Genomic DNA, 12,840 nt, shown 5'->3' with positions numbered 1-12,840 from the left:
TAGAATGTAATCAGATTTTCTCAGAGATGGAGAAAATAAAAAGTTTATCTCTTCTCTATATTGACAGTCGGTGAAAATTGGTCCGAAGGAGGAAAAAAAATAAATCGAACAGGTGCCCGGCCCTATAGAATAACATGGGGGCAAGTGGGATTCATCAAAATGACGGCTTGCACTGGTCCGATTTTTACAGTCGCGTGCACGAGCACGACTGGGGAATAAATGTATATAAGGCCGGGTTCACACAAGGATATCACACGGTTCATGGAGGAATAGCAATGCCCAGACTGACCGCAGGTTCCCGACCCGAACCTATAACCTACACATGTGGGGCTGTAAGATCAGGTTGTGAGGCCCACCGCCGGGCATTGAATCCGTACACGGACCATGACATACACTAGAGCAAACCCATCCATGCAAATCTGCAGTATTCAAGCTGTGCAGTCCTATGTAAACCAGGGCACAATCCTTACAAGGCACGCCTAGAGGCCGATAATTGCATTTTTTATGTTAACATTTGCATAGAAATATTTCTTAAACAAGTACCATAAACCGCATATAACTAAGTACAATACAAACAGAGCGAAGGACGCAGACATCCGCGCCATATACATCTCTATAGCAGGACGTTGTCCGGACTTGGACGGATACATTTGACCTAGTCTTATTTCACAGACTGAAACACACACATCCGGTTTTGTGTCCACGTATTGAAACCATTGTATTTAGCCTAAATATTTATTGCATTTATTAAAAAAAACTAAAATACAGACTATATAAATAGCTAGAAGGCACTGTAGAGAGACAGGAACAGGCATTATGGGGGGAGACTATGGACTAAAGGGAACAATTGGTCACCCAGACAGACCCTCTGAGAAATGTCTGAGTGTAAAACAAAATATATATATAAAAAGCATCCTGGGGCTGTGTCCAGTATTGCATCTGTCGTGTTCACTTCAATGGGACAATGCTGCAAAATCCGACACAGCTTACAGAGGCAAAAAAAAAGATTTTTTTTTTCTAATTTACTTTTTCATTTTTTCCATTCTTAACAACCCCTTTAAGGGCATTTACTTTCTGTAAAGACGTTGTCGAGGACTTAAATATAAATGACCTAGCTACATGATGGTTAATCAATATAAGATCATTGGGTGGGCACACCAAGCTAGCCCCCGACGATCAGCTGAACACAATAGGCCCATGAAAGGCCGCTGCCAAGTAATGCACGCTCTCTTTCAGTCACTCAACTAATTGATGGGGGTGCTGCGTGTCGGACCCCAACCGATCTCAAATTGAAGATCATGCAAACGAAAAGGTCATCATCAGATCAGTCCTTGACAACTGATTTAATGCTGCTTTACCTTCAGTAAAAGCTCTCTGCCATGACCTACAATGAATGTGAGAGAACGAATTAATTTTGTTCCCTTACACAGAGGCATAACTATAGTAGGTGCATTGGTTGCAATCATACATGAGCCCTGGAACCTAGAGGGGCCCTAAAGGTCTCTTTGACCCATATGAGAAGACCAATATCATAAACTTGGGCTAGTTGGGGAACCTGATGAAGCTTGTGGGCTCCAATGCAAATTCGATAAATTATGCCACTGCCCATAACTTCACTGACTGTGTTTCATTTACCTAACAGGCTATCTGATAAGTTTCCTATATGACCCAAATAGACTTTTGACCATAGTCAACACACGGGCCTACAATGGAGATCATCCAAGTCTTTGCAGGTCAAAGGCCTGAAGCAGCAATGAAGATCATCCAATGCTACTTGCATTTGCTACATGGAATGAACAATCAGAAAGCGGTTTGGCGGCTGTCATGACTTGGGCAGGAATTCTGGGATCCAGCTGTGGACACCCAATAGAATGTAAAGATCTTGTACCCACATTCCCCTTTTGTACATCCCTGAATATTACTCGGTTAACCACTGGTAAGGTTTGTTTGCTCAGATGTGATAAGAACATTAATAGGGACATCAATAGGAAAAAGTGGCCACCACTTAAAAATGTAGATGCCCCCAAACATAAAGGCACTTGTTGATGGTTTATAAGTATAGTTTGCAATTGAGAAAAATGATGCAGTAGACATTGTATAGGTCCAGGCCTTGACACCTGCTGAATTCTTGCAGTGGAGGGAGTAAGACCCAGAAGCGCCAAGGTTCCCCACTGTGGGTTCTATAGCAACCGCTTAGTATAGCTACGTTACCTAGAGAGCAGAAGAAGGAATAATTGACCAAAACCTTTAGAAATCCAGCATTGAAGCTGGAGGAAACAAAAGGTCAACAGTGAACCACATTTTTCAATCTATTCATACTGCAGTCTCATGGACCATCTCCTGGACCATCTCCTGGACCATCTCCTGGACCATTTCCAGGACCATCTCCTGGACCATTTCCAGGACCATCTCCTGGACCATCTCCTGGACCATTTCCAGGACCATCTCCTGGACCATTTCCAGGACCATCTCCTGGACCATTTCCAGGACCATCTCCTGGACCATCTCCTGGACCATTTCCAGGACCATCTCCTGGACCATTTCCAGGACCATCTCCTGGACCATTTCCAGGACCATCTCCTGGACCATCTCCTGGACCATCTCCTGGCCACTTGTTAAATATTGAGTGGCTGAAGACCATGTAACTTCTTGAAAACAAATCATGAAACCTAGAAACACACATCCTTAATGTGCTTGTTTGGTCCACCACACTGGCTATCAACTAAAAGAAATCGCCAACAACATAAATTGTGCCTTTATAGAGTTTCCTTTAGGCTACATTAACACTAGCGTTCGGCTAGTATGCGTCGCGCTAGCGTCGGGCGACGCAGCGGCGACGCACGCGTCATGCGCCCCTATGTTTAACATGGGGGATGCATGCGTTTTTGCTTGTTGCGTTTTCCGACACGTGCGTCTTTTTTGACGCTAGCGTCGGACCGAGAAAACGCAACAAGTTGCATTTTTCTTGCGTCCGATTTTCGTCAAAAAACGACGCACGCGTCGAAAAACGCAGCGTTTTTGCGTGCGTTTGCACGCGTTTTTCGGTGCGTTGTGCATCGCGTCGCCGACGCAGCGGCGCACAACGCTAGTGTGAACGTAGCCTTACTGTGTGTCAATACACACCTGTACTCATTCTCATCCCATGGCCAGGAAAATCTGATGAAACCTCACATTGAGAGTTGGGGTATTGCTGACACACTGCGAGTTGGTGGGATTTATGATATCTGCTCCATTCCACACTGCTAAAAACACAATTCCTCAGGACAGGGAAGATGTGCAAAGGTTCTCATGAACTAGTGTGAAAGGGGATGACTAATTTTGAAGCTGCAAGGTCTGTGCTGATACTACTATATATAATCGATAGCCATAAAACTATGGAGAATTTGTTAATTAAAACAAATTATTAACATTGGAGATTAATTATAGGTATGAAACACAAAGGGAGTATGCTAGCATATTTTTACTATGTAATCTGATAACAGCATGATGTAGTGGCTAGGAGCCTGATTCCAGTGATGTGTCACTTACTGGGATGTTTGCTGTAGGTACAATAAAATCAGTGTTTTATCAGCAGGAGATTATTACAAGTGGACAACCAACTTCGTGTCTCCTAGTCCAGCCACGGCATCATCACTGATTAGCAGCTCTCAGTGCACAATGTACACAGAAAGCTGCCGATCAGTGGTGTGTGGAGCTCAGCATTCAGAGCACTGCTAGATCTGATTATTTTATCACAACTGCTGCACCCAGTAAACTAAGTAATACATCACTGGAATCAGGATCTCTGTCCCTACCTCATGCTGCTGTCACATTACAGGTAAAGGAGGACTACACATATAATATGAATCTGTGATATACATTCAGTAATGTGTATGTTACAGTATATGGATCTGGGGATAAAGTAGTCATTATAGAGGCAGGGATTTATCGCCAGGAATGTGCCAGCCGACTGCAGGGTGCCGCACCAGGGACTGGCTGGCCAGTAAAGGAAATCAATTAACTGCACTTTCCACAGGTTTCCAACACAACATATTTCACAAATAATAGACTAACAGAGAATCTTTTCTTATTAAATATACCACTTTATAATATTAAGTACAACTCTGATTGACTCCCTCTACTGTTACACGGGTACAAATAATACTGGGGTCAGGCCGATCTAGTGTATCAAATATGTACAACTCGCACAAACAATCTCCATGTTGTAAAAATACAGTTCTTTAGTTTTCGGGTTTTCTTTTCTTTAAACAAGATATTTTAATATTCAGAAACATGCAGCTTAAATTTAAAAAAAAAAATTGAAGATTTTCTTTAATTACAAGTATTGAAAAATATCAATAATTAACCTAGAGTCTCTGAACGCAGCAGATTTCTTGGGACGGAGACTGCGAGTTACTTTATCCCTGCTGGTTCTCTTAGGGTTGAAAGCGCGGACTAGACCGCAATGAATGGCAAGCCGAGCTTTCGTATAAGGCACTTGCAGTTCTTACAGTGTACAAGGAGTGGGGGTATTCACTTGGAAAGGCAGATGTGTGATGGAGGCTTGGTCGGATCTTGGAGGAATCATGATGTAATATCGATGGGTGGTCTTCGGTTGTTGTAGCCTGTATTTGAGAAAAGTGAGAGCAATGTTAGCAAACAATGGTGCAACTGAGTATGTGCAAATGGAAAAGGATATCCAAAAATGTATTATATATACATATGCACTGGTCAGCCATAACAGCAAAACCACTAAGATCTGAAGATAAGAACATTTACCCTTTCACTACTGCGATGTTGTGTTTTTAACAGCGACAACTGAGCAGACTTTTTCAGAAGTGCAGCCGTAAAACGCCGATATATCAAAAGTAGATTGCAGCATTATATGGCATACAGTCACAGTGTCGGCCTTTGGTTGTAAACCCCTTAGTTGCAGCAGTAATATACAACCAAAGCATCTACGTTGTTTCACAGAAGTCTGTGTATATGTATATAAGTAATGTTCAATCACCGCACACTCTTGATAGATGCTTGTGAAGACTTTATTATACAGGTGTGGATGCAGGCATAACACAATTCATGAAGAAGGAATTGGTGCAGGCCACAAGAACATAACGTTTCGACCTCATATACATATAGTCGCTGTTGGCAAAGTTCACTGAACGGTGTAGGATATCCTGCTTGCAAAATGACACCTGGGTCCTGGGTCGGCCCGACGCACCTGCGCCTTGGATTGTAGGCTGCAATGTAGGCTCGCATTTAACTCGCAAGTGTGACCCCGGCCTAAATTGAGAAGTATCATGACAACTTCCTAACGAGAAGCCATATTTTTGAAACAGACCCTGAATAAGAGTTTATGGGCAGAGTTCCAGCAGGGTCCCAATATGTTAGAACCTGGGTTTAATGAAGCACCCTATGTACATTATCATATACTATACTTTATATATATATATATATATATATATATATATATATATATATATATATATATATATATATATATATATATATATAATATATCGCTGGGAGCGTCACTCTGTCCAAAGCCTTTATAGACTGCGCAAGCGCCGGCGCAGTCTGGCCCCCACAGAGTGACGCTCCCAGGAGATCGCGGTATGCGTAGACACTGAACGCACACCGCGATCTCCACCGGAGAGGCAGGGACCGTGGACGTGCCAGGAGGGTGAGTATATTCACCTGTCCCCCGTTCCAGCGCTGCGTGCGGCTCCGTCTCCCGGGTCCTCTGCAGTTCAGAGGGCACAATGACGTGCTTAATGCATGCCGGCGCCGCCCTCTGACTGACCAGCGCTGGAACGGGGGACAGGTGAATATAGCAAGTGCTGGGGGGCCTGAGCTAGCGGCGATACCGGCACCTGACCCCCACAGCGCGCCGGTGTCCCCGCCTGCTCAGGTCCCCCAGCACTCGGCGCCCAGCAACGATAGGTGAGTATGGTATTTTTTTTTTATATATCGCAGCAGAATACGGGCCATATACAATGGAGCATCTTATGGGGGCCATCAACCATAATGGAGCAGTGTACGGGGGGGCATACACACTGGAGCGTCTTTTGGGGGCCATAAACCTTTATGGAGCAGTGTACGGGGGCATACACACTGGAGCATCCTATAGGGGCCATAAACCTTTATGGAGCAGTGTATGGGGGCATACACACTGGAGCGTCTTATAAGGGTCATAAACCTTTATGTCGCAGTGTACGGGGGCATACACACTGGAGCGTCTTATGGGGGCCATAAACCTTTATGGAGCAGTGTACGGGGCATATAATATGAAGCATCTTATGGGGCCATCAACCATAATGGAGCAGTGTACGAGGGCATATACTATGGAGGATCTTATGGGGCCATAAACCTTTATGGAGCAGTGTACGGGGCATATAATATGAAGCATCTTATGGGGCCATCAACCATAATGGAGCAGTGTACGAGGGCATATACTATGGAGGATCTTATGGGGCCATAAACCTTTATGGAGCAGTGTACGGGGCATATACTATGGAGCATCTTATGGGGGCCATAAACCTTTATGGAGCAGTGTACGGGGCATACACACTGGAGCGTCTTATGGGGGCCATAAACCTTTATGGAGCAGTGTACGGGGGCATACACACTGGAGCGTCTTATAGGGGCCATACGCCTTTATGGAGCAGTGTACGGGGGCATACACTATGGAGCATCTTATGGGGGCCATAAACCTTTATGGAGCAGTGTACGGGGGGCATACACTATGGAGGATCTTATGGGGGCCATAAACCATAATGGAGCAGTGTACGGGGGCATATACTATGGAGCATCTTATGGGGGCCATCAACCATAATGGAGCAGCGTATGGGGCATATGGATGGGAGAAGCAAATTAAAGAATGGTGGCGCAGGATGGGAGCAGCACATGACAGAACGGGGGCGCAGGATGGGAGCAGCACATGACAGAGTAGGGCAGCACATGACAGAACGGGGGTGCAGGATGGAAGCAGCACATGACAGAATGGGGGCGCAGGATGGGAGCAGCACATGACAGAACAGGGCACAGGATGGGAGCAGCACATGACAGGATGGGGACGCAGGATGGGAGCAGCAAATGACAGAATGGAGGCGCAGGATGGGTGCAGAACATGTCAGAATGGGGGTGCAGGATGGGAGCAGCACATGTCACAATGGGGGCGCAGGATGGGAGCAGCACATGACAGAATGGGGGCGCAGGATGGGTGCAACACATGACAGAATGGGGGCGCAAGATGGGTGCAACACATGGCAGGATGGGGGCGCAAGATGGGTGCAGCACATGTCAGAATGGAGGCGCAGGATGGGAGCAGCACATGACAGGATGGGGACGCAGGATGGAGCAGCACATGTCAAAATGGGGGTGCAGGATGGGAGCAGCACATGTCAGAATGGGGGCGCAGGATGGAGCAGCACATGTCAGAATGGGGGTGCAGGATGGGTGCAGCACATGTCAGAATGAAGGCGCAGGATGGAGCAGCACATGTCAGAATGGGGGTGCAGGATGGGAGCAGCACATGACAGAATGGGGGTGCAGGATGGGTGCAGCACATGACAGGATGGGGGTGCAGGATGGGAGCAGCACATGTCAGAATGGGGGTGCAGGATGGAAGCAGCACATGTCAGAATGGGGGTGCAGGATGGGAGCAGCACATGTCAGAATGGGGGTGCAGGATGGGTGCAGCACATGTCAGAATGGGGGTGCAGGATGGGAGCAGCACATGACAGAATGGGGGTGCAGGATGGGTGCAGCACATGACAGGATGGGGGCGCAGGATGGAGCAGCTCATGACAGGATGGGGACACAGGATGGAGCAGCACATACCAGGATGGAGACCATATACCAATATAAATGCTCGCCACCCGGGCGTAGAACGGGTTCAGTAGCTAGTATATATATATATATATATATATATATATATATATATATATATATATATAAAGTGGGGCAAAAAAGTATTTAGTCAGTCAGCAATAGTGCAAGTTCCACCACTTAAAAAGATGAGAGGCGTCTGTAATTTACATCATAGGTAAACCTCAACTATGGGAGACAAACTGAGAAAAAAAAATCCAGAAAATCACATTGTCTGTTTTTTTATCATTTTATTTGCATATTATGGTGGAAAATAAGTATTTGGTCAGAAACAAAATTTCATCTCAATACTTTGTAATATATCCTTTGTTGGCAATGACAGAGGTCAAACGTTTTCTGTAAGTCTTCACAAGGTTGGCACACACTGTTGTTGGTATGTTGGCCCATTCCTCCATGCAGATCTCCTCTAGAGCAGTGATGTTTTTGGCTTTTCGCTTGGCAACACGGACTTTCAACTCCCTCCAAAGGTTTTCTATAGGGTTGAGATCTGGAGACTGGCTAGGCCACTCCAGGACCTTGAAATGCTTCTTACGAAGCCACTCCTTCGTTGCCCTGGTGGTGTGCTTTGGATCATTGTCATGTTGAAAGACCCAGCCACGTTTCATCTTCAATGCCCTTGCTGATGGAAGGAGGTTTGCACTCAAAATCTCACGATACATGGCCCCATTCATTCTTTCATGTACCCGGATCAGTCGTCCTGGCCCCTTTGCAGATGTTTCCACCACCATGCTTTACAGTAGGTATGGTGTTTGATGGATGCAACTCAGTATTCTTTTTCCTCCAAACACGACAAGTTGTGTTTCTACCAAACAGTTCCAGTTTGGTTTCATCAGACCATAGGACATTCTCCCAAAACTCCTCTGGATCATCCAAATGCTCTCTAGCAAACTTCAGACGGGCCCGGACATGTACTGGCTTAAGCAGTGGGGCACGTCTGGCACTGCAGGATCTGAGTCCATGGTGGCGTAGTGTGTTACTTATGGTAGGCCTTGTTACATTGGTCCCAGCTCTCTGCAGTTCATTCACTAGGTCCCCCCGCGTGGTTCTGGGATTTTTGCTCACCGTTCTTGTGATCATTCTGACCCCACGGGGTGGGATTTTGCGTGGAGCCCCAGATCGAGGGAGATTATCAGTGGTCTTGTATGTCTTCCATTTTCTAATTATTGCTCCCACTGTTGATTTCTTCACTCCAAGCTGGTTGGCTATTGCAGATTCAGTCTTCCCAGCCTGGTGCAGGGCTACAATTTTGTTTCTGGTGTCCTTTGACAGCTCTTTGGTCTTCACCATAGTGGAGTTTGGAGTCAGACTGTTTGAGGGTGTGCACAGGTGTCTTTTTATACTGATAACAAGTTTAAACAGGTGCCATTACTACAGGTAATGAGTGGAGGAAAGAGGAGACTCTTAAGAAGTTACAGGTCTGTGAGAGCCAGAAATCTTGATTGTTTGTTTCTGACCAAATACTTATTTTCCACCATAATATGCAAATAAAATGTTAAAAAAAACAGACAATGTGATTTTCTGGATTTTTTTTCTCAGTTTGTCTCCCATAGTTGAGGTCTACCTATGATGTAAATTACAGACGACTCTCATCTTTTTAACCCCTTCATGACCCAGCCTATTTTGACCTTAAAGACTTTGCCGTTTTTTGCAATTCTGACCAGTGTCCCTTTATGAGGTAATAACTCAGGAACGCTTCAACGGATCCTAGCGGTTCTGAGATTGTTTTTTCGTGACATATTGGGCTTCATGTTAGTGGTAAATTTAGGTCAATAAATTATGCGTTTATTTGTGATAAAAACGGAAATTTGGCGAAAATTTTGAAAATTTCGCAATTTTCACATTTTGAATTTTTATTCTGTTAAACCAGAGAGTTATGTGACACAAAATAGTTAAAAAATAACATTTCCCACATGTTTACTTTACATCAGCACAATTTTGGAAACAAAATTTTTTTTTGCTAGGAAGTTATAAGGGTTAAAATTTGACCAGCGATTTCTCATTTTTACAACGAAATTTACAAAACCATTTTTTTAGGGACCACCTCACATTTGAAGTCAGTTTGAGGGGTGTATATGGCTGAAAATACCCAAAAGTGACACCATTCTAAAAACTGCACCCCTCAAGGTACTCAAAACCACATTCCAGAAGTTTATTAACCCTTCAGGTGCTTCACAGCAGCAGAAGCAACATGGAAGGAAAAAATGAACATTTAACTTTTTAGTCACAAAAATTATTTTTAGCAACAATTTTTTTATTTTCCCAATGGTAAAAGGAGAAACTGAACCACGTAAGTTGTTGTCCAATTTGTCCTGAGTACGCTGATACCTCATATGTGGGGGTAAACCACTGTTTGGGCGCACGGCAGGGCTTGGAAGGGAAGGAGCGCCATTTGACTTTTTGAATCAAAAATTGGCTCCACTCTTTAGCGGACACCATGTCACGTTTGGAGAGCCCCCGTGTGCCTAAAAATTGGAACTCCCCCACAAGTGACCCCATTTTGGAAACTAGACGCCCCAGGGAACTTATCTAGATGCATAGTGAGCACTTTGAACCCCCAGGTGCTTCACAAATTGATCCGTAAAAATGAAAAAGTACTTTTTTTTCACAAAAAAATTTTTTAGCCTCAATTTTTTCATTTTCACATGGGCAACAGGATAAAATGGATCCTAAAATTTGTTGGGCAATTTCTCCTGAGTACACTGATACCTCATATGTGGGGGTAAACCACTGTTTGGGCACATGGTAAGGCTCGGAAGGGAAGGAGCGCCATTTGACTTTTTGAATGAAAAATTATCTCCATCGTTAGCGGACACCATGTCGCGTTTGGAAAGCTCCTGTGTGCCTAAACATTGGCGCTCCCCCACAAGTGACCCCATTTTGGAAACTAGACCCCCCAAGGAACTTACTTAGATGCCTAGTGAGCACTTTAAACCCTCAGGTGCTTCACAAATTGATCTGTAAAAATGAAAAAGTACTTTTTTTTCACAAAATTCTTTTCGCCTCAATTTTTTCATTATCACATGGGCAATAGGATAAAATGGATCATAAAATTTGTTGGGCAATTTCTCCCGAGTACGCCGATACCTCATATGTGGGGGTAAACCACTGTTTGGGCACACGGCAGGGCTCGGAAGGGAAGGCGCGCCATTTGACTTTTTGAATGGAAAATTAGCTCCAATTGTAGCGGACACCATGTCGCGTTTGGAGAGCCCCTGTGTGCCTAAACATTGGAGCTCCCCCACAAGTGACCCCATTTTGGAAACTAGACCCCCCAAGGAACTTATCTAGATGCATATTGAGCACTTTAAACCCCCAGGTGCTTCACAGAAGTTTATAACGCAGAGCCATGAAAATAAAAAATAATTTTTCTTTCCTCAAAAATGATTTTTTAGCCTGGAATTTCCTATTTTGCCAAGGGTAATAGGAGAAATTGGACCACAAATGTTGTTGTCCAGTTTGTCCTGAGTACGCTGATTGTCATGATCCCAATGGCAGGGGATCACAAAAGGACAAGCACAAAAACAAAACAAGCTCTTGGGTGATGGAACCTGAGCTGACTGCGATCCTGAACCTAAACACACAACTAGCAGTAGCCGGGGAACGTGCCTACGATGATTCCTAGACGTCTCGCGCCAGCCGCAGGATTAACTTCCCCTATTAGAAGAAACACAGACCTCACTTGCCTCCAGAGAAACACCCCACAGAAATAGCAGCCCCCCACATGTAATAACGGTGAAATAAGAGGAAAGCACATACGTAGTTATGAAAATAGAATCAGCAAAAATGAGGCCCGCTAAAGCTAGATAGCAGAGGATACAAAAGTGAACTGCGCGGTCAGCGAAAAACCCTTCAAAAAACCATCCTGAAATTACTTGAACTCATGTGCCAACTCATGGAACATGAGGAGTAATTTCAGCCCACTAGAGCAACCAGCAGCAAGGAATCACATATCTGCAAGCTGGACTAAGACAAAAATTAAGCAAAACGTGGAACAGGAAAATCAAAACTTAGCTTGTCCTGAAGATAACAGACGCAGGGAGCAGAGGTAAAAAGACACGCTGATACATTGATAGCCGGCGAGGAAATGACAAAATAGCCAGGTTAAATAGGAAACTCCCATAACCTGATGGAACAGGTGGACACCAGAGACCGCAGAGAACACAAGTCACCCAGTACCATCAGTAACCACCAGAGGGAGCCCAAAAACAGAACTCACAACAGTACCCCCCCTTGAGGAGGGGTCACCGAACCCTCACGAGAACCACCAGGGCGACCAGGATGAGCCCTATGAAAAGCACGGACCAAATCGGCAGCATGAACATCAGAGGCAATCACCCAAGAATTATCCTCCTGACCATAACCCTTCCACTTGACCAAATACTGGAGTTTCCGTCTGGAAACACGAGAATCCAAGATCTTCTCCACAACATACTCCAATTCACCCTCCACCAGCACCGGAGCAGGAGGCTCAAGCGAAGGAACAACAGGTACCTCATACTTCCGCAACAACGACCGATGGAACACATTATGAATAGCAAATGATGCCGGGAGATCCAAACGAAACGACACAGGGTTAAGAATTTCCAAGATCCTATAGGGACCGATGAACCGAGGCTTGAACTTAGGAGAAGAGACCCTCATAGGAACAAAACGAGAAGACAACCACACCAAGTCCCCAACAAGAAGTCGAGGACCCACGCGGCGACGGCGATTAGCAAACTGCTGAGCCCTCTCCTGGGACAACTTCAAATTGTCCACCACATGACTCCAAATCTGATGCAACCTATCCACCACCATGTCCACTCCAGGACAATCAGAAGGCTCCACCTGACCAGAGGAAAAACAAGGATGAAACCCCGAATTACAAAAGAAAGGAGAAACCAAGGTAGCAGAACTAGCCCGATTATTAAGGGCAAACTCGGCAAGCGGCAAAAAGGAAACCCAGTCATCTTGATCAGCAGAAACAAAACA

The 12,840-nt window shown here is 45.0% G+C and overlaps 1 protein-coding gene across 3 annotated transcripts in view; it reads right to left on the bottom strand.

Annotated features, from left to right (window-relative positions):
* Nucleotides 1-4,061: 4,061 nt before the first annotated feature.
* The window catches only part of RBPMS (RNA binding protein, mRNA processing factor), a 321,546-nt gene continuing 312,767 nt past the window's right edge, over nt 4,062-12,840 (bottom strand). For all 3 annotated transcript variants that reach the window (XM_069743137.1, XM_069743135.1, XM_069743136.1), the window contains one exon: nt 4,062-4,604. The gene's annotated coding sequence lies outside the window, so the exon portion shown is untranslated. The remainder of the gene's footprint in view (nt 4,605-12,840) is intronic.

The sequence above is a fragment of the Ranitomeya imitator genome, chromosome 1 (genome assembly GCF_032444005.1).
Source record: "Ranitomeya imitator isolate aRanImi1 chromosome 1, aRanImi1.pri, whole genome shotgun sequence".
NCBI classification, from domain to species: domain Eukaryota; kingdom Metazoa; phylum Chordata; class Amphibia; order Anura; family Dendrobatidae; genus Ranitomeya; species Ranitomeya imitator.
The sequence above is the reverse complement of the archived record's forward strand: the minus strand, read 5'-3'. Positions and strand labels throughout refer to the sequence as shown.